This window comes from Equus asinus, chromosome 5, assembly GCF_041296235.1.
Source record: "Equus asinus isolate D_3611 breed Donkey chromosome 5, EquAss-T2T_v2, whole genome shotgun sequence".
In the NCBI taxonomy this organism is placed as follows: Eukaryota; Metazoa; Chordata; class Mammalia; order Perissodactyla; family Equidae; genus Equus; species Equus asinus.
This window is the reverse complement of record NC_091794.1, coordinates 66,722,560-66,743,589: the sequence shown is the minus strand read 5'-3', so window position 1 is coordinate 66,743,589 and position 21,030 is coordinate 66,722,560. Positions and strand designations below refer to the sequence as shown.

General features: G+C 48.0%; 1 protein-coding gene and 1 long non-coding RNA gene across 3 annotated transcripts in view; one reads left to right on the top strand and one right to left on the bottom strand.

Moving 5' to 3' along the window:
- The window catches only part of DAB1 (DAB adaptor protein 1), a 1,086,856-nt gene extending 1,067,711 nt beyond the window's left edge, over positions 1 to 19,145 (bottom strand). For both annotated transcript variants that reach the window (XM_070509805.1, XM_070509809.1), the window contains exon 1: positions 18,795 to 19,145. The gene's annotated coding sequence lies outside the window, so the exon portion shown is untranslated. The remainder of the gene's footprint in view (positions 1 to 18,794) is intronic.
- A 110-nt stretch (positions 19,146 to 19,255) lies between these two features.
- Positions 19,256 to 20,648, top strand: LOC139045302 (uncharacterized). The gene is made up of 3 exons (XR_011503370.1): positions 19,256 to 19,520; positions 19,628 to 19,768; positions 20,491 to 20,648. It is a non-coding gene; the product is annotated as an uncharacterized lncRNA (long non-coding RNA).
- The last annotated feature ends 382 nt before the right edge of the window (positions 20,649 to 21,030 follow it).

Here is a 21,030-nt window from a genome sequence, read left to right as displayed (position 1 = left end):
TTAGAACTGAGGTCTCCCTCCTCCCAGTCTGGTGCTCATTCCCTTGTCCTATGCAGACTCTCCAAATCCCCCAGCCTCACTGTCTTGAATCCCTTGCCATTTCCTCGCTTCTGGATCCTTCCCACAGCTCCTTCACTATGGAACTCAGTCATCAAGACTGATGCCTTCTTTTCCTTTTCATTAAGTTGACAGAAAGGATGAGGTTGCTCTCCCTTCCCATGGACTGCCCCACTCTTGGAAACTCCCAGGTCAGGAAGGCATCAGGCATTCTCGCTTCCAAGCCATCCTTCTGAAGGTCCTGAAAATCACAGTGTCGGACGTCTAATTTTTAAAGAGAGAGCAAAATGGCGAGGAGACTTTAAAAATTGCTCTCAGCTTTGTGTGTAATCATTAGCAGACTGGAGGTCAACACCAATCCCCATATCTCTTGAGATTCTCAGGCTTAGGGGAGCAGGAAGAGCATTTGTTCCTGGAGAGAGAAAATTACAGACCTGACCCCGCCTTCCTTATGCTCAGAAAGGACCCACATCTGCAACAAAGCCTGATTCCTTATTTAACATCAGTTCCCTCAATGGCTTGACCACTCACAAAGAATCAATACAAAGGACAAAGTGTCATCCTCTTAGAATGATTCTTAAGAAGGTCCTGGTATATTACACATGACATCAGCTGCAGGAAGACAACCAGTTCCAGAAAAATGCCTGGTCCTGAAAATCACAGCTTAATCAGGAGCAGACATAAGACCAAAAGCAGCAGAAAAGTAAGTGTTTATTAAGCCCAGGCTGTGCTGAGCTCCAAAGAGGTGTGACATAATCATACTAATATTGATTAGACATCCACAGCATCACAGGGATTCTGTATGTAGTCTCTCCACACCTCACAACCGCTCTGCAAGGTAGGAATTACAGCGTCATGGTTGGCAGCATGATGTGATGGTTAAGACTGTGGCTCCAGAGCCAGACAGACTGGGTTTGAATCCCACCTCTGCCTCTCATTAACTGTGCCTTGCCTTAACTGTGTGTTAAGGCAAGGTACTTAACCTCTCTGTTACTTTGCGTCTTCAGCTGTGCAAGGGGGATGATTACAGTGCTTACTTCGCAGGATTATTGTGAGGAGTAGGTGAGCTAATAAATGTAAAGTGCTTAGAAGAGTGCCTGGCATGTAGTAACACTCAGTGGGTGTGAGTTGACTTTGCCGTCATCTCCACCGTATATTGGGGAAACGGAGCCCAGAGACAGTGAGTGGACTGGCAGAGGTCACCCAGCCAGCAGGTGGAGGAGCTGGAAATGACAGTTGGGGCTCTTTCAGCTATACTTCAGCTCACACACTGCCTTAGAATATTCTAATTTATAAGGGCATCACCCAAACATTATGCATCATTGGCAGGGCAGAGGAGGACTGCTGCAAAGATAACCAACTCGAGACTCAGCAACGGAAAACGCCTGGAGCCAAGGCCACGCACACGGCAAACGGCATCATCAGACGCTGAATGCGGGTCTTAGGATAGCTCGTTCCACTCTGCCACACAGGAGGGAGGGGAAGGGAGGAGCAAAGTGGGACTGGGCAAGCCAGGTGGGTGAGAAACAAGCCGGCAGACTTGGCAGCTGCGGTGTGAGGAGAGGAGGGCCGTACAGAGGTGCAAACCGTGGGCTGAAGGCCGTACACCTGCATGGCAGGATGACCGCCATGCTGAGCAAGATGATTCTCCAACCACAAGGTTTGAAACAGCTTGACTGTGTGCTACGTGATGACTACCCTGTCTGAGAAAGAGCACGCCTAGTTCTGAGAGCAAAGTCCGCATCTCAGTGCTGAGTGGACTTCCCCAGGACAACTGAGGATACCTCCCCACCACCCCCAAATGTGGTCAGGATATGCTGACAGCCGAGCCAATCCTCGGCCTCCATCCCCCGCTCCAGGCACCACTGATGGACTCATCCTGTGCCCAGCACCGTGCCTGGCACCAGAACTGAAAGGAAGAAGAACGGTGACCCTTAAGACTCAAGGCGGAAGGAAGAGAAGCATGTGAGACGTGGAAAGTGCTCACTGATGGAGTAGAAGGTATTGTGGGAGTGGAGAGGAAGGAGAGGCGGACTCCCTCTACCGGTGGGCGGCAGCAGTGCTCAGAGCAGGGGATGTCTGAGTGGAGTTTTGATGTCTAGAGGCTGCTGATAGATGGAGAGCGCGAGTGAGAGGAGTGGCTCTGAAGTCAGAGGCAACAGCAGGAACAAAGCTCTGCTCAAATGTCACCTTCTCAGAGCAGCCGACCCTAACCATTCCTGCAGAAACAGCAGACTCTGTCTTTGTTCCCTGCTTTATTTCCCTTCACATTTACTACGTATGACATTATATCATCCATTTGTTTGTTATCTATCTCTCACTAGGATGTAAGCACCATCAGAGCAGACTCACTGTTTTTGCATTGCTGTATCCCAGTGCCTACACCTGTATGTAGCACATAGTAGATGCTCAATAAATGTCTGTTGCATAAATGAACCTGTTGCAGGTAGGTGTAGCTAAAAATACCATGCAAACACTTACATGCTTCCCTCTTTAACATGAGCACTGTGTAGGGAGCATTTTCTCAGTCACCTCTCTCTCTTCCCCCATCCTCCCAACATAAAGTATGTATACTGAAATGTTGAGAGAACGAGGAGAAAGGAACTAACATCTAGTGAGGCTTGACTATGCTAGTAGCTCACACATGCAATTTCAATCTCCATGACGACAGGATGAAAAGGTACCATCATCCCCCACTTACAGTAAAGGAATTGTAGATGCACATGGTTCACTCAGAGTCTCCCAGCGGGTAAGTGAAGCAGCAGGGCTGGGGTTAACGGGTCTGCCCGGTCCCCAAGGCTGCCCAGTGACCCTCACAGGGAACCCCCTTTGGAACCGTGTCTACCAAGAGAAGCTGTGGAACCTGCACACAGTGTGAGGAGCTGGCCAGAGCTGCTGCCCCCAGAGTGTCTGCTCCAGCCCACCCTGGGCATCATCTCACTAATTCTCGTGATGGTCTCGGGTGCAAAGCATTCACATCCCCGTTAACTGTATAAGGAAAGAGGCTCAGAAACCGAGTAAACCGTACCAAGCTCACCTGGCTGGCAAAGCGGGTGGGGAAGCAATGGATCCAAACCCGGGGTCCAGGAGCCTGAGCCCAAACCTGTGATCTTCCCCTAAGTAGCTCTGAGCCACGACCAGAAGAAATTGAAGTCTCAAAGGAAATCTCCATTTCAGCTCCTGGAACACATGACAGTTTCTCACCCCAGATTGTTCTCAGCTCAGTATGAAAACATATAACAGGGTATGAATGTCTGAGTGAAAGAAATACCTAAACTTAAATTATTCCAGAACGGCAAGCTATTGTCAATGATTGACAACCAGTCTCAACGCTCACCAGTGACAGCCACACACAAAGTAAGCCTTCAAAAAGAGCTCGGTTCTCTTCAATTAGCAGAGCTGAAATGAAACCACTTAGAAACTTATACTATTGGGCGACTGGTGGGTTTTAAGCATAATGAGAAAAATAAAGGCTAGGCCCGATGTTTGCCATCAGCTGAGCAAGAGACATCAGACGTGCCAGGACCTGGGGCCACGCATTCTCCTGGAACTCACGCCTGCCTGCCTGCCTCTCTGTCACTGCCCCAACCCTGGACCCATTCACTCTTTCATTCCTTTAGCAAATATTTATAGGTTCTCTATTGCCAAGGGCTGGAGCTACAATGGGGAGCAAAACAGATGAGGGCCGTGCCTCCTGGAGCTCCCAGACAAGTAAACAGGATTGATACCTTGTGACAGGTGACACAATGGGAAAGTGCAGGACGCTCAGAGGCCGAGCAGCGAGAGAGGTGCACAGAACTGGGATTTCACACTGAGCAGAAAACAGTCCTGGGGGCAGAAAAGCCTGCCCAGCAGGCAGTCTGCTCAGCCATCAGGGGAAAGATGAGGGTAGCCAGGCAGGGGACAGGTGGCCGTGGAAGGGCTGGGCCCTCCTCCTGCTGGGCCCACCTACCTATTCCCTGGAATCACAGCTCTGGAAAGCTGGAAGAGTTCAAGTCACTCAGCACCATTCATTCAATGAACTGTGTCCCAGAGTGGGCAAAGGTTCACAAGGGAACAAGAGCATGGCGCACACAGGGACCTGCAAGCGATTCCCAAGGAGACTGCCCAAGCCAGAGCATGGAGGGCCGGCCATGAGGCAACTGGGAGCCACTGAAGGCTTGAGGCAGAGGACGAGACACCCTCAGAATGGGGATTTGCCAGACGCCGCTCAGGGAGCGAGACACAGGGGCCAGGCCCTGAGCTCTGAAAGTCTAACCCCGGAGCCTGTGACCTTTACCCAGCCCCATAGTCATGGGATTCCTAGAATGTGTGGGGGCGAGACTTGGGGGAGATGGACAAGAGCCAACAGAGAGAGCCAGGGACTTAGCGGTTGAAGGAAAACTCTAGGAGGGCCTGCTCTCAGATCTGGATCACAGTGGAATAGGAAGACGGCGCAGAGGAGATTCTCTTTCCGCCTCTGTCTGTAATTAGCGTTTAACGCTGGACAAGTCAGTGCCTCTCCCCGAGCCTCAAGATCCTCATCTGCGTGATGGGTGTAGAGTTAGGAGCTAACTGAAAACAATTACTTACACTCAATGAAATATCACGGGGAGCCCCGTGTCTGTCTCATTTCATGCCTACAAGCACCCTGTGAAGTAGATCCAATCATTATCACCCCCATTTTACAGCAACGGAAACTGACATTTGGAGATGTTAAATAGCTCGATGAAGGTCAGATGTTAAACAAGTTCCAGAACCAGGATTTGAACCCAGCAATCAAATGATTAACCATGAAAATCTCCTATTCCAAGACCCCAGCAAATCTATTTATAAGGATTTTCTGAACACCTGGCCCACAAGGGTGAAGAGATGAGGAAGCAGCGTCCCCCATGCAGGAGACAGACACATGTTCTCTTCCAGGTCGGGAGCCCTGAATTCCAGTCCTGGTTGGGTCACCAATTCATTCTGCCTCTCTGTAGAGAGCGTGTGGGGCGTGTACAGAGGGAGGGGTGGGGTAAGTGTTGTGACAAAATAATCTCTCGGGCTCTCTCTCCTGCCCTTTGGAATCATCGGGCGTCCACAGGATGCCACAAGAGACCCAGGACTGAGCTGACCAGCACCTGGTGCGTCATACAGCAGCATCCTCCCCAGTGAATGAAACCCCCAAGCCATCCAGGCACCCAAAGAAAGAGCTGACTGGGCAGCCTGCTCCTTATGGAGCAGACCTGGCCACCACGGTGTGGACAGAAGCTGCCCCTTGTCTCTCGGAGCCAGGCCCTTCACAGTGGGCAGAGCCCAAAGGGCCCAGTCTGAGACAGAGATTAGGTCAGGCCTGGGGCCACAATAAAGGAAAGGTGCCCCTGGAGGCAGGCTTCGATAAACTGCCCCAACCACATGCAGCCACGTGCCGTGCCGTCCGATTAGAGTTACTCAGCCCCTGTGAGGCAGGGGCAGCAGAAGGGCCAGGGAGGGGCTGTGGGGGCTGGGCCGCCCTGGCAGCCAGCAGCGCCTGCAGACCTGCCTCCCCCAGGTGAGGTGCCCGCCTCTGACTAATGGGCTGAGGCCAGTGACGGAGGGCACCACCTGCAGAGAAATGGTTTCTCCCTTCTTCTAATAAACTTTTCAAAAAGGCTCCCGAGATCCACGGCTGGATTCTCCCGTGAATACCGCCCCAGGTGTCGAGGGGACAGTGGCGCACAGTAACAGCTCATTTAGCAGGGGACAAATGGTCTCCTTTCAGGCCAACAGAGAAGACATTATGCACTCAGACAGGCGCTGGGGCCCAAGACAGGTGTGACGGGAAAGACACACAGAGGACACAGCACCCGCGCCTTTGAGAAATTCCCAGACCGCTTTCGGGGGAAAAAGCCCCGAAACAGAAAGGTGATGTTTCCTTCAAACAACCTGGAAGGCAAAATGCAAAAGTGTTGTCTGGAATAACATCCTGAAATCCAGATGATTATTAGCAGTAACAATAGCTTCCAGGTTTGTGTTTACGGTCCCCGTCACTCATTGCTCACTTTCACATGCGTCATCTCTCTGAAGCTTCTCAACAGCTTTCTGCAGCAAGAAGGGCGAGAGGCAGCACCCCCACTTTATGGGGAAGGATTTGGGGAGGCTGAGAGCTTAAGGCCAACAACACACAAGCCAAATGTCAAGGCCACAGATCAAACCAAGCCTTCTAATTCCACATCCACTACACTGCCCCCATCAGGACAGCGACCCAGACTGTGTCATAGTCCTTGCACACTTTTCTGAATCATAATATATCAGGCTTTATATAATATATAAGGTCCTTAATAATCAGTGGAAACGTGGAACCCAGAAACGTTAAACAACATGCTCAAGGTCACATGTCAAATTAGGGTGAGGTCCTTGGTCTTCACATCCCCTCCAGGCCACTGTTCTTCCCACTTTACTTCCATTTAGGCCCCCAAAACGAAACATGTTTCTACAGAAACCAGTAACAAAAACATTTTTGTTGTCCCCTTAAAAACAGTAGACGCCAGCAACTAGTGTATTTCTTTTTTGACACAAGCCTTTACTTCTAATAAAGTAATAACGTTAACGTGGTGAGAGAAACAAGCACAGAAGCGGAGAATCAGGAGAGCTCCCTGCACACAGTAGGGGTTCCATAAATGTTTGTCGAATTGAATGTAGTGAAATAAGTGTGGACGCACAGGGGAAAGAGAGAAAGCGAAGGTGCTCTGCACATGCACAGACGGAAGGGCATCTGCTCTGTGTAAGACACTGTGCAGGGAGTTCGGCACAAAGGAGACAGCTGCCGTATTCCAAGCTGCTTGTCGACACCCGCTCGGAGCTCCCACTGTCTTAACATCGCGCCCTCACAGAGGGAACGCAGCGGGAGGAGCGCTTCCAGGCAATCCCTTGGAAAATGTTTGACCTTCACTGACGTTTTGACACTGTTTTCAGTGTCACTTCAGTGTAGTTGTTTTTTGTTTTTAGGGAAAAATTCTGGAGTAAAGAAAGAAATATGTAAAGGAGGCGAAACTGTTAGTAAAATCCTGGTGACAGTCAATTACTGAAACCTGATGTCGAGAGGCACTGTCTCACACTGTCACTGAACTGCTCTGTAAGTGATTTTGCCTGATGGTGACTTCTGTCAATTTCTGTCTATTCTCACTCCTCCTCTCAATCCACTGGCGGCTTCAAAGTATTTTGAGGTGGGTTCTACAGCCCATAGGAGGTGTCACGGATCCCCACTCTACATTTTGGTCTGGAAAGGGTTCTAGTGATCACTACCATTTATTAAACACTTTCAATAACAGTGATTATCTTATAATCGAAAGAACAGCTAACTTTGATTGAGTATTTACTATGCGTTCTCTGCTAAGCGCTTCACAGGCATTATTTTATTCAGCCTTCTGACAACAGCCCTATGGTGTCTAACTTGCCCAAAGACATATAACTACATGGTAGCAAAGTCAGATTCCAACTTTTGTTGCTGCAAAACCTAAATTCTCCAATTGAGTTTTAACAGGAATAAGATCCATGTTTTCATCCAGTGCTCATCTCCCAGTCTTTGTAGCTTAGAGGGAGAAAGGGCATGGTTAAGTATCACCCCTCGGAATCCTCCCACACCTACAGCAAATGAGTTGCATTTATGCTTCAGAAGCAGGGCGACCACTTAGAATCAGCCGCTTGGCTGGAGTAAACCCAATTCCAGAGTCAGTCTGGAGTAAGGGAAGGGGTGCTCCTGTGTTAATCAGAAAGGCAATGGGAGCCCACGGGGTAAAGAAACTTCAGCTAGGAGATGCAATCTGTTGATTACCAGGAAACCCTCTTTGCAAAAGAGGTCATAATCTCCAACTCTGGCTCACTTGTATTATTTGCAGGGGCTGATTTCCCCCTTGACACTCACAGAGTTGCCCAACACACCTGCTTCCAAAGTATGTGGTCTCCACACCTGAACCTCTTAAAACTGAAAATGAGGGATGAATAAGAAATAGGAATAACTAACCCTGCGTGGAGCCATAAAGGACTAGATAGGACATGAGATAAATTAAAGGAAAATCAGCCAAGAAGCCCAAAGGTTTCTAGTCTCAGAGCTTCGTGTCATCAGCAAGCTCAATTCTCCTTCAGGCATTTTCCCACCACTAAAACGAGGAGAGAAAGATCACAAATAGAGCTGTCTTTGTTGAGTAACTATTTTACCCTGCACACAACAGTGGAAGGAGGGGAGCAAAAGAAGTAGCGACAGCGCTCAAGGGCCGGCAATCTTACAAGAAAAGACACGGGGAAGGATGAGGGTAGGCGTGGCAGAGACCACTAGTGTGTTCACCAACACTCATTCTTCCCATCTTCTAATATAGCACCCTAATTCTGGCACATGGCCCTCCAGAATAAAGACAATACTCCTTACTCTCCCTTCTGTTAGGAGTCCCAGGTGACTTGGTCCTGGTGAATGATGATGTAAAAAAATGATGGGCACAACTTCTGGCCATGCCCTTAAAAGAAATGAGGATGTCCTCCCCTGACCTCTTTTCTCTCTTTCAGCCATTCAGTTTGAATGAGGATGTGATGATGTACCATCGTGGACCCTGAAGATGACAGCAGTGTCCTAGGGATGGAGGAGTAGCAAGTGAGAAGGACCCTGTACCTGGCATGACTTCACAGCTGGGAGCTGCCCTGTGCACCCAGACTTTTACAAGACTGAGACATATATTTCTACCATTTTAGAGACATTTTTAATTCATTTTATTTTGGGTCTTGGCTACTTGAAGTTGGACCTATATCCTAATTAATGGACATGGCATGACACCCCTTCGCTTATCCAGCAAGCTAACTATTCCAGAAAACAGTCGTAAACAAAGAAAGAAACAAAAAAGACCCCTAAACTGCCAAAGTTATATTTTTCCTGGAGCTGACACCTTCATTCATAGAAATGGCACCCAGGCCAAGACTTGGTTGGTGCTTATTGGCCCTAATCATATCCACATTTCCAATGAGCACGATTCCTGAGACATCAGTCCACAGCCAGCACGAAGAGAGCGACGAAGGGAAGGGGACTGCTTTTAGAGGAAGACAAACTGGCGATCCCAGGACACGATAGCACAATCTGACCATGAAGGAAGAGACTGACAAAGCATAAAAAAGAGACAGGAGAATTTAAAATGCACACATTCATAGGTCTGGGGACACTCATACACAGGCAAACAGTCGTGCATCCCTCAATAGCCCTTGAGATTACCAAGTACATAGCCAACACAAGAATTGATATTCATAATGATATTTCTGAGTCGTACTCTATTTTAAAAATCAGAGAAGTATGTAACTCACTTATAAATATTTCCAGAACATTTGTCATCATGAAACTTTACTTATTTGAAACATCTCAGTCTATATGTTGCCACAGACATAAATTATTTCATATAATTCAATGTTAAGTGAAGTACATCTGGATATCACACACGTACTCAGTGTTACAACCATTTATTCTGAGCCTACACTCTTTCAGACATTGCCCTAGACATGATGTCCCAGAGATGAGTCAGACACCTCACTGCTGTCTAGAAACTCATGGTCTCATTTGGAAACAGGCAGATAAAAAGATCATTATAACACTAGACCAAACCTCTAGGGAAAGAAAAGCATATGCAATGTGGACGACAGAAAAAAGACTGCTATACATAATATCAAAGGAATCCATACAAAACAATAAGAAAAAGACAAACCATCCAAAAGGAAAAGGGGGAAAGATGATGAATTAGCTGACCACCAAGAAGCAAATCCAAATGCCCTGGAAACGTGAACTGATGTCTCCTCGGCAGACATCAAGAAAAGACAAAGTAAAAAGCAATGAGGTATTGGTCAGGTACCTATCCGTTACTGCTTACCATCAGGTTAGCAAAAGTTAAAGCGAAGGTAGTATGTGCTGCTTACAAAGACATAAGAAAAAGGTTGTTCCACACATGCCAATGGAGATGTGAATCATGACATTCTCTTTGGAACGATATACTGCACCATCTATTACAACTTTAAAGAGCCCATATCCTTTGACTCAGAAATCATAGTTTTGGGAATCTACTCACAAGAGTTAAAACATCCACAGATAATGATCCATGTAGAACGTTGCTTATTTCAGCATTGTTTATAAGAATTAGTGGAACAGAGGAAAAATGCCCATCTGGAGAAAATGGTTGAAAGAATCTGTGGTATATTCATATTCACTGAAACTTACAGAGCCATTGAAAAGCGTGACACATCTATATACCAACTGGCTGAGGGGGTGCTGGTGGCGGGGAGAGGAGATAGTTTCCCATAGCGTTTTAGGTGAGAAATGCAATATGCCAAGGAAGGTTTATATGATCTCATTTTTAAAATCACTGACAAAAATCCCTATGTATGTATATATATATATGTGTGTGTGTGTGTGTGTGTGTGTGAACACATACTTGTAAACGTTATAGGAGCTAGAGAAAGATACAGAAGGCATCTAGGTTTCTAGATCATGCGGGGCAAGGGAAAGTAAATAAACAAAAAACAATATCAAAAAATAAATGTTCAGGATAAAAAGCTAACAGCTTGCATAGTGAGGCAGAGAATGTAAAACTGTATCCGTCTACATATGCTAGTATATATGCCTAAGGAGACAAATGAAAGGATGGTCACCAAATGATAGATAACACAGAGAACTGGAATTCCAAATGACTTTTACTAACTCCTTATATTTTTCTATGCTTTTGCATTTTTTTACAATTAACTTGTATTACTTAAATGATTTGAAAAATTAGTAAAGTGATAAAAAGCCAGTCCTGTCAGTGCTCATCAGTGCTGAGTAGAGTTGACTAAAAAACCTCCCGCAGCGCTTGGCCCTGACCGCAGGTGCAGAGACCAATGGGCTGGGAGGAGACTGACAGGGGTGGGGGGCGGTCCAGGCAGGAGGAACTGCATGAGCACAAGTGTGGAGAGAAATAGATGTGGACTCACCCTCAGGCAGTCCGCCTCCCCAGGACAGAAGATAAAAGAAGCAAGTGTCTGGGGTTCCCCCACCTTGGTAAAACCAAACAGATAAGAAGTCAAGATGGCCACCACAAAACACGTGCAAAAATGTGATTGTTAGAGTCAACAGGAATGGATGAAAACAGCTTGGTTTCTTCACCTTCTACAAACTAACAAATATTTTGAGTTCCCAGGACTCCATCCATGGTGACACCATGTGTTTCACTCATATGTAAATTTCAGTTTGGTAACATTTTCATTTTGAACCCTCCTTCCTGTCAGTTTCCAACTTGACTGTAAATATTTGCTTGGAGAAAAAATGTCACTAAAGATCTAAGCTCAAGCTTCCAAAAAAAATGGTCATTTGAAACAAGAAGTTGTATTCTGCATGTTAATTAAACAAGAAGTCTCAAGACCTATAGCTCAGAGCTCATTCTAGGAAAAAAATGTTTTTATTTATTAAAAGCCTATGAATACAAACGAATCCTGTATTTGGTATTCATTCTTGTTTAATTCTCCGCCTTTGAGCTAGGAACTTCATGTGCTTTGCCACATAAATTGAAAGGTTGTCTAACGTCATTGGGTCTCCTGCCCTCCACAATATGACTGTTTTATGTCACAAGTGACAACTATTACTGATATAGGATTCTTGCACTATCACTAACAGAGAGAGAGCCTAAACGTCACTGAGTATTGGTCACTTCCTTGCCCAAACCAACCAGTGTCACTAGCAGCCCAAGGTAGTTGATTTCAACCTGTGAAAGCCTCCCTTCTCTCCTTCACAAGCTGCCCTCACTCTCGAAGTAGGAGTTAAAGTCACAAGGGCCCCAACGTTTCTATTCCCATCACTGTATCAGGAAGCACAGTAGGTAATATTATTATTCCATTTCCAGGAGGTTGAAAGAGACACACAGAAACATCAGGTGACCCTTTGCATGCCTGACAGTGGAAGAGGAGAAAAACCTCAGGGTCCTGAAACGCAAAGCCTATGTCTTTTTAAACAATGACCCTTCTGAGCATTGGGTTAACTATGAGAAAATAAACCAAGAAAAATTTCATCATTTCGTGCTTTGCTGGATTCCAGGAGCATCAACAAGGATCAGTGAAAAAAGAGTCTGAAGAGAGAAAATGAGAACAGATGTTGAGATCAGACACACTGGGTCCCAGCCCCGTCCTGCATTTACTGGCCACGTGACTCTCAACATTCATTTAACCTCACTGAGCCTCAGTTTCCTTCTATGGAAATATGGGGTTATTTGGAGAATTAATAGGATAACATGAAAAGTGCCATAAGCACAAGATGGGTACTCAGTAAAGACAATTGCTACGAAGGCATCAACAGTGACAATGATGATAATGGTGATGGTGGTGGTGGTGATGATGATGATGATGATGATAACAGTTGTACTGCTAAGTAACTCTAGCATCTTAAACAGGTCCCAGAATCTTATACACTTGAGTAGCAAAGAGCATAGACTACCTACGCTCAAATCCCAGCTTTACTATCCAGCCGCACCTCATATTCATTATCTGTAGAGTGTGAAGATGAAACAAGTCAGTACATCTAAAGTAGTTAGAGAAGCACCTTGCCCATAGTGAACTTTTCCCTCTCCTAAATAAAGCAGTTGGACAAAGGGATCTACAAGTTCAAGTTCTCTTAAGTCACCTGGTCAGGATTTCCAATCTAGAAGAAACACTGTATGGTCAAGGAGTACAGTTTCTAGAGTCAGAAGGACTTCAGATCAGATCCAGGTTCTGAAATGCACTCACTGGGTAAGCTAGGACAAGTTACTCAAGATCTCAGTTCCGTGGTTTCCTTCTCTATTCATTAAAAACTCAGCAAATATTTTATTGATATTTATTGTGCCAGTCACTACTCTAGGTGAAGATCATAATGCTATTCCTAGGATTGTTAGAATGATTAAATAAGGGAATACAGGTAGTAAGCCCAACCCAGCATCTAACATTCTTCAAGTACTCAAAAACAGGAGCTGTAAAAGGGTTAATCTCCATAATATATAAAGAACTCACACAGCTCAACAACAAAAAATCAAACAACCCGATCAAAAAATGGGCAGGGGACATGACCAGACATTTCTCCAAAGAAGATATAAGGATGGCCAATAGACACATGAAAAGATGCTCATCATCACTAATCATCAGGGAAATGCAAATCAAAACTACACAAAGATATCACCTTACACCTGTTAGAATGGCAAAAATATCCAAAACCAAGAGTGACAAATGTTGGAGAGGCAGTGGAGAAAAAGGAACCCTCATACACTGCTGGTGGGGCAGTGGTGCAGCCACTATGGAAAACAGTATGGGGATTTCTCAAAAAGTTGAAAATAGAAATACCTTATGACCCAGCCACCCCACTACTGGGTATCTATCCTAAGAACCTGAAATCAGCAATTCCAAAAGTCCCATGCACCCCTATGTTCATCGCAGCATTATTTACAATAGCCAAGACGTGGAACCAACCTAAGTGCCCAGCAACTGATGATTGGATAAAGAAGATATGGTATATATATATATATATATATATATATATATACACAATGGAATACCACTCAGCCATAAAAAAGGACAAAATTGTCCCATTCACAACAACATGGATGGACCTTGAGGGTATTATGTTAAGTGAAATAAGCCAGACAGAGAAAGATGAACTCTGTATGACTCCACTCATAGGTGGTAGTTAACATATAGACAAAGAGAACTGATCAGTGGTTACCAGGGGAAAGGGGGGGTTGTGGGGAGGGCACAAAGGGTGAAGTGGTGCACCTACAACATGACTAACAATAATGTACAACTGAAATATCACAAGGTTGTAAACTATCATAATCTTAACAAAAAAATAAAAAACAGGAGCTGTAATCGCACTGTCCCGTCCAGAAGGCAGATGCCATCAAAGCCAAGTTCTGGAGGCCCGCAGCATCCACCACCTCACTGACAAAGTATTCCAACACTAAAGTTTCAAACCCCCATCAGGTTTTGCAGCATACCTACAGAACCACAAGCTATGTCCACACTTGCTCAACAAGGTCGCAAATAAAGAACTCTGTCCATGGTTCTGTTCAAAGGACTTCAGACATGCAGATGAGCAGGATTAGGAGACAGAGGAAGCTCTTCACGCCATAGTCCAAGAAAATGTGGACCCTGCCAGAGCTCAAGTCCCCAGACTTGAGTGCCAGCAAAGCCTACCCCTCTTCAAGAAGCAGACCTACCAGCCAGCCCATTAAGTCATTTCCCATTTCCCATTAAGTCACTGTACTAAAGCGGAGGCAGCAGGTTCTCTGCCCCTTCTGGGACCAAATCTCACATCTAAGAATGAGGAATGAGCCTTGGCCCCAAGACCTGGGATCAACACCTTCCACTTCTCCCCAGCTCTAGGGGCTTGGCCAAATCGCATTAACTTATCATGAGTGCCTCCATTTCTCATCTGTAAAAGGACAACGACGCCTAGTTGGAAGGGCATCTGTGGGCTACGGGCTCCGTAAACCCTTAAGCTATGAGCAAATACTGGGTATACAGAGCTGAGTTAGACACCTTTCCTCTAGGTACCCACAGACCCACCTACAGAGTCAAGTGGAAGGAGCAGAGGCAATGAAATGAAGATCTGGGTTTGAATCCAGACCCCACTACTCCTTGCCTTTCTGAACTGGCCAATTTATATAATCTCTTGGAGCCTAACTTTCTTTATCTGTAAAATAAGGATTATAATACCAATCATGAGGGCTACTGTGAAAATTAGTGAAGCAATTTACTTAACGTAATTTAAAAAATAAACCCAACCAGTATGTGTTCATTTAGTCCATATTTTGGGGGCACTTATGACATGTACAACACTGCATTAGGCATTACTGGGAAATGCACAGACACATGGTACATGATCCCTACATATGATCTAGCTAGGAAAATACAACAAAACAGAAGTCAAGAAGAAACACAAGTGTTTAACAACATATGCTGTTAAAATAGAGGGTATTCAGGTGGGGTGGAGCAAGGGATTGCCACTTTTTACACATTTCTTGAATCTTTAAAAAACTTGTATTATTTTTGTATTCAAAAGAAAGAAAAAAACAGAAAATAAAAATGAGAGTAAGAGAGCATAAGAGATAAGTGAAAAAGATGTCACAGATGTTAATCGTCCTTTAGAAGCTCTTAAAACGAATGTCTTCATTGAACATCAATCATACTCCTTTGTGCCCAGCACGGTGCTGTCCCCTGGGATTGAAGAGGTGAGCGAGTCATCCTACTTGCAAGTAACTTACAGTCTATTTGGAGAGACGCACACACGGAGAATCATAACATAGCCCTTCCAGAGAAGGGCGCTCAGAGTGCTAAGGGAACACAGCGCGCGGAGGGAAAGAGACCGCAGAGTGGAGGGCACTTTTGAGATGGATCCAAAGAACGAGGAGAGTTCAGCAGGCAAGGAGTAGGGAGGTATTTTCCAGACGAGGAAAGAAGGTCACATCCACAAAGGTATGAAAGGCACGCGCGATGTGAGCGTAGTGTGCATGTGTATATCTGTGTGTTTGTGCATGTGTGTACGTGTGTGTGTGTGTACAATGCCACACATGTGTGTGTGTGAAGCACGTTAAAAGGGAGCAAGAAGGCCATGTTATGAAAGGCCTGAAAGTCTATGGTCAATAATATGCTTTAGGGAAGAGGGAAATTTTTATGTTTTCTGATGCGTGGAGTAACATGGTCAAAGCTATGTTTTAGAAAGATCACGTCAAACTGTGGGGATGGCCCATCCTGGAGGCCAGGAGATCAGCCGGGAGACTGAGAGGACAGTCTGGGATGGGGACAAGGAGGCTGGGGAGGAGAAAATGAATGGGAATCCTTCTCCTATCACTCTCAGTTCTGGATGGCAGGTAAGAGTGTTTACTATATTATCCTTCATTTTTCTTTTTTCACCCAAGGTTAAACGAATTAAAAACACACTTTTTAAAAGTTATTCATTTAGAGGAAGACAGATGTAAAAACAAAGGAATACCCCCTCTAAAGTTGTTCTGTTCACAAGGAGGCCCGAGCCTGACCCAAGCAGGAGGGCGCTCTTGAGGCTCTGCAAGTGCATCTGCTAAGCAGACAGCTCCCCGTGAGCCCCACCCACACCGACAACTGGAGTCCCCAACCAAGGAAGAAACAGAAAGGCTGGCTGTAGTGCAATGTTTATTTCCTAAGTAATTATCTGATTCTGTCAGAGCAGAGTTCCAAGCAAGTCTGTCTGCAAGGAGTCTTCTGCAGCTTGGAGTTCCCTTCACATTTTTTAAGCCATATGACGGAACAAGACGGCTTCATGTGGCCCTTCTCTCCCCCTCCCTGTAACTTCCGTTCCTCCTCTCTGTTTTGCCTCCCCTGCCTGTGTGTCCTCCTCCTCTTCCCTCCGCAGCCCCCTCCCCCACATTCTCCTTCTCTCCTACCTCCTTCCCACTGTCTGGCTGTATTTCAAGTCTGAGCTGTCTCTGTCTCTCTTACCACTGCCCCCCTCCCCCACCTCTTCCTCTTTCCCTCTTTCCTCTCTCCCTTCCTTCTCCCCCAATATCCTTTCCCACTATATAAAAAAGCTTCACTTTTAGAAAAGGAGCAAGGCCTTTGCCAGTACAAGAGTCTGACCAACAAGTATGGTCACAGTCAGGTGACTGGCTGAGTCCAGCTTCAAGGAAAAAGGATCTTGGAAGACAGAGGGTTGAATGGTGGCCCTTCATTTTGAGAACGGGGGGTGGAGCCTGTGGCTCCCAGTTGTCCCTGGACACCAGTATCACTAGGCAGTCTTCCAGCTGGGCAATTCCGATTTGCTAATAAGCCCCAGCCAGCCAGTTCCTATCCCCCTCCACCGGGAGTGGGGGGCACTGCCACCATCACGTTGTACTGCTCAGCTACTCCTCCAGCTCAGCTCAGCTCGGAAAGAAGGAAAAGCCATAAAATTCAGAACCAGCTAATGTCAGCACCACAGGGGAGCTCAGAGACCACCTGGTCCAACCTGCTCGGGTCACTGGCGGAGAGACTGGGGCCCCAGGTCACTAAATGCCAAGGGGACCCATTATTAGAAAACCCAGCCCTAGGACCTGTTGCAAAAATCCCTGTGCTCTGAGAATGCCTCTAGGTTTCTGCCTTCTGTACAGAAATCTACTACGTAGGGTCCGCTGTATGAACAGATAGGAAAAGCTTAAACTAGAGACAGAAAGGGGTTAAAATGCACAGGTGCATGTTAGAAATCTACGGCTGCTCCCGACCAGGGGATGTGAGCAGGGAAGTCTGCCGAAGATGGGGCTGCAGTGGTGGAGGGCTCCAAGCTCTGAAGACCTTCTTAATATGGCTGTATTGTAATACCGCAGTGCCAAACCCCACCAGTCATTCCAAAAAAGCAAAAGGAAGCCCGATCAGCAGCAGAAGTTCCCAGCCCTGGACACAGATTGTCCCCCTTTTGCACCCATTTAATAAGTGCTTTATTTAACAGGAGCAGGGGGAATGTGCACCCTCGGAAGGGGCAGCACAGGAACCTCCCTCCGCAACCACGCGATGCCTCCCTCGGACATGAAGCCGAAATGCATTCATCCGAAAACTCAGGCTCCCACAGCAGAAGCAAAACCCCAGCGAGGCGCTTTACAGGCAGAGCCTCTCAGAGCCTGGGCTGGGTTGCCAAGCAGGGGACACACCTTCCCCAGCTATCGGGAACACACTGCTTGCAAAGTCCACCCAGGCTGTGCAGCCAAGGGTTCATTTCCTCGGCCAAAAATTGACACCTACCCACCCACACACACGCACACACACACCCCTCCACACACACCCCCCTCCTGCAGCCCCACAACCTCCACCACCACCACACATTTGAATCTTTTTAATCTGAGATTCCCAGAAATCCCCTGATCAGCCATATCTTTTTGGAACAGTCCCTCCACCTGGGCTGGATCCCACCTCATCACCAGAGAAAGCTCAGAGAGCCGGGCATAATTATTTTCCTACAAGGTTATGCCTAATTGGCCACTAACCTAATTGATTAATCATCTCGTTTTTCAAGGCAGCATCAATGAGCCAGGCGTAGCGGGGAGAGAGAAAAAACATACGTCCGAATGGCACGAGGGGTAAACCCACAGACTGGGGGAAAGACCCCAGCCAGCTCGCGGGGTCTGTGGACACAAGAGTGGACAGAAAAGAACAGAAGATCCGGAGTGCGCGGAGAAATGCCCAAGATCACAGAAGGACTGAGACCGGAGCCTCGACGCTGCCCAGCCAGCCTGAGTCCAGCCTCCTCCGACCAGGATGAAGTTGATTCCCCCGGGCCGGGAAGGGTTACACGGCCGCGCGTCAACCCAGCCCAGACTGGCGTGGGGGGAGCAAAAGCCACTTTTCCCAGGCTCGGCGAGTCCGCGTGGGGGCCCGCGGGGGTCGCCCTCCCGCTCCGGCAACAACTTGCGCGGCTCTGCGCGGCCGCCCTCGCCTGCGTCTTAGCGCGCCACCCAAAACTTTGCGCACACTGCAGCCGCCGCCCGCCCGCCTTTCGCAGCGAGTCCCGCGCCGCCCAGCGCCGCGGGCAGCTCCTCTGCAGCCGCCACTGCCCGGCATCGGGCTCCAGACTTTTACCCCGCTGCCTCCAATTCCCACCCAGGGGGCTCCCTCGCGGCTGCGGTGAGCAGGCAGTGCGGGCGCGGCGTTCCGCATGACCACCTCGCCGGGTCCGGGCATCGCCCGCGGGACCGATGGGCCCCCGCGGCCACCCTCGCCAGGCGCACCCACCCCGAGCTTCCCACGCCGGGGCGGGCAAGCGCAACACCTTCTCCTACCTTCCAGCCGCCGAGGACCGCACTCTCCGCTCAGCCCTCTCGACTCATCCTCTGGCTGCAGGGAGGGCGAGCGGGCTCTGCTTTTGTTCCCTGGGGCTGGCAGGTCCGTGTGGGGCCTGGGCGCGCGGGGGATGTCGAGGAGCTGGGTATCCCGGACAGGGGATGCTCACTCCCAGCAGCTCCGCCCGCAGCAGCGGCGGCAGTGGCGGCGGCGGCAGCAGCAGCAGCAGCAGCGGCAGAGATAGTGCCGGCTCTCTGCAGGCCACATCTTTCATACCTTATACATCACTACCGCATTCCCCCGAATAGGGGAGCCCCATAGCATTTCGCCACCTAGCGCAGAATGCAGGCGCCCACAGCAGCGGTGGAGGGGACCTAGCCGGGATGCGAGCACCGCGAGAGGAGAAGGACCTCAGCACCCGCTCGCAGGCTCTCTCCCCGCTCCAATCATCGCGAGGCCTGCAACTTGTAGCAGCCATTCTGCAGTCCTGACCTAGGATTGTCTGTTCCCCAGGGAGGTCTGGACTTCAGGCCAAGCAACACAGTTTATTAGGGGGAGCCCTCTCCCAGTTTCCACTCGGGTCTTGGCCAGCACATGCGTCCTCCTCGCTGGAGTCTCCGCACACGAGGCTTTGCAGCAGCAGACACACACCCTCTTGCATGTGCGTAAGCCCGCGAGACACATTTCTGCGCTCCCCACCAACCAGTGTGTGCGTCCAGGAGCAGGTAGGCAAGGGTTCCCGTCACGGTTGTGTGACCTTAAGCAAACTGCCAAATAATGGAGCCTCCGATTCTTCATCGGCACACTGGGAATCAGATGGTCTGTCTCACAGGACTGCTGTGAGAAGCCAGTGAGATAAGCACAGAGCTTGACACCGGTCATGCGATGGCAAATGATGGAGCTTTTCTTCTTCAGCCAGTGCAGGTCTGCCCTTCCTGGGACAGTAAGATATCAGCCACAATTCACTCACTCAGTAAGTATTTATTGTGTGCTTACTATGTGCCGATCTCTATTTTAGGGAGTGGGGTAGGACTTTCAAAAAGGTAGGCAAGTAATCCTTACTCTCTTGAAATTTGCTCTCTAGTATGAGGACATAGAAAATGAACAAGTAAATTAACAAGAAATATAGCAGACCACTGCTATGACAACAATTTAAACAGATGGTGACACGTGATAGGAAATGACTGGGACAGGACATCAGGCTGGGTGGGTAGGAAAGGACTCTCTGAAGAGATGACAGTTAACCCGAGACCTGTATGATAAGGAGCTAGGTATGAAAGATCTGGGTTCGGGGTCGGGGGAGAGCATTAAAGACAGACAGTATTAAAGGCAAAAACAGCAAGTGCAAAGGCCCCAAGGCAGGAGTGAGTGGCATGCATTCGAAGACCAGAAGGAAACCAACGGTGGCTGGCATATAACAAGAGTGGTGACTAGTGGTACGAGATGAAGTGGGGAGGTCAGAGAGACAGAGAGAGAGGCTGGTCTCATGGGAGGAAGTCAGAAAGGCCATTAGATTTTATTCTGAGTTTGGACTTCAGAGGGATGTAATTGTTCTGGGACTGGAGATAGTCCGATTTGCATTTGTAAAAGCTCACTCCAGCTGCTATGCAGAGAATGGACTGGAGGGGGCCTGGGTGGAAGCTCCTGCAGGGCTAATAAAAGTCATCTTCCATGTGTCCTCCCCTCTTCCACTAGGTCTGCTAGAGGGAAAGCCCACTTGATTGGCACCCCTGGAGCTTGGATGTGAATTTCTCCTACCAGTCTCCGAGGACCCCTTTCCTCAACTTGAAAGTGTAAATAATAATATGTTTTCTCGTTAAATTATTGTGAGGATTAAACAAGATGACAAAGGCACCTGAGGCTAAATAGTCATTAATTTCCTCTTCGCCATAACCCTCATGTTGAGGTCTTCCAGACTGCCCCTCCAGGAGCCCCCGGAGGGTTCCTACCACCCATCTGTCCCCGTCCAGGGGAAGGGAGGGCGGTCATCCCTCTCCTGGGACTGTCCTGTCCAGAGCCGGGCAGGGGTACCCGGTGGGCCCCGGAGGAGCTCCTCTCGGCACCTGCGGAAGGGCTTGCTTTGGGAACGCCAGCCCCTGCAGCCGTCTGTCATCTTCTCAAGCAGGAAAACGTTCGCACCTTGTTTAGGTCCTTTTGATTCTTTTCCTATCTGACATCCTCATCTAGTTTGAAGCATGCAGGACATCATCATATGAAGCACTTGAGGTATAAAAA